Consider the following 1,665-nt stretch of genomic DNA (forward strand, 5'->3'; position numbering starts at 1 on the left):
TTTATTACACATTTTTTAATTTTATTTTTTTTATTTATTTTTAACATTTTCGCACACATTATTGACATTTTCACATACATATTTTTTTATTAACACACTTCCGATTTACTATTTTGCATTATTTTTTCCATAACCGCGCACAATATACAATTTTTCAAACTTTATGTTCAAACCTGCATAAACATGATGTGCTCTTTACCCGTTATTTTCACTGCAGTTTCTTTACGTGTAATAAAAAGTTTTATTGTTATTGTTTATACAAAATTCTGTTTATTTCCTTCACTCTTATCACTTTTATCAATAGTTTACTCTTTATTTTACACAATTGTGGTATTTTTAAGTATTTTGCCTCTTTTCGAATTAATTATTTCGCCTTTGCTTAAAAACAAGAGTTCGTCACTTTAAACTTCGGTTTTTGCTTTACTCCATATAAAACTACGAACTCGGTATGTTCAAACTTGCATAAACATGAAATGCATTTTCCCGTTGTTTTCACTGCAGTCTATCACCGCATCTGTTATAACTATTTATGCAGAATTCTGTTAATTTTCTTCACAACTTTTACATTTATCAATAGTTTAAGCTTTATTTTACACAATTGTGATATTTTTAAGTATTTTCTGTATATTCCAATTAATTATTTGGTCTATACTTGTAAGCAAGTGTTCACCGCTTTAAGCTTCGCTTTCTGCACACACACAAGGTCACTTTCAAACTGAGCCTTGCCACATCAACACACTGAAAGAAATAATGACACAAATTTAAAATGTAAATCTATTACAAATTTTTCGAATTATGTTATGGTTTATTGTAGATATATAATGAAATGTTGTATTTTCATTGCATACTTTCACTGGAAGTAATGAGAAAAAAGAAAACGGTAGAAGTCCATGTCAGTACAGGTGGACTTGTACCGTTCTTTCTTCTCACTGCTGCCGGCGCATAAACTAAAATATTTAACTAAGCTAGTTTAAGTAGTTAAGATATGCTATAAGTTTTATAATAGCGAATTTGTGCATAACACACTAACAAACAAACAAACTTACAAAGAGTTTCGTGTTACTGTAGATATTCATACATTGTAGACAGACTTAAACTGAAAAAAATAGCAGGAAATTTTAAAACAAAAATCTAGTGAATTTTCTGCATATATTAAAGCGTGTGTGTATGTATGTATTGAACCTTTATATACAACTTACTATTGCCTTTTTCCGAAAACTTAAAAAAAAATCTAGCATAGCATGTGTTTAACACACTAAAAAATCTAATGTATAGAAATATTACTAACAAAACACTTTTTACAGCAAGTTTGTAAAATTAAAAAAAATAAAATAACTTTATAAGAAAATCTAAATTGTAGCGAAATTGTAAAAAATATATATACAACTGTACAACTTACACAAATATATTGACTATATAGTTATAGTGTGCTATTCAACGAATTAGAACTTGTAATTTTTTTAAAACTATGAAAGAAAAATTTTTCGAAATTAGAAAAGTTGCAACAAAGAAAATTTTGTGCAGAAAAATTGCAAATTTTTGCCTAAAAAATAACTGTCAATTTCATGTTTTTATGCTTTTCTCTCATAAAAAACAAAAAAACAAAATTTAAAAACAAAAATTTTAGAAAAAAATAAAAATTTTCAAAATTTCAAATTTTTTTAA

Source organism: Bactrocera latifrons, unplaced genomic scaffold, assembly GCF_001853355.1.
Source record: "Bactrocera latifrons isolate USDA-ARS-PBARC rearing strain unplaced genomic scaffold, ASM185335v1 scaffold_57, whole genome shotgun sequence".
In the NCBI taxonomy this organism is placed as follows: Eukaryota; Metazoa; Arthropoda; class Insecta; order Diptera; family Tephritidae; genus Bactrocera; species Bactrocera latifrons.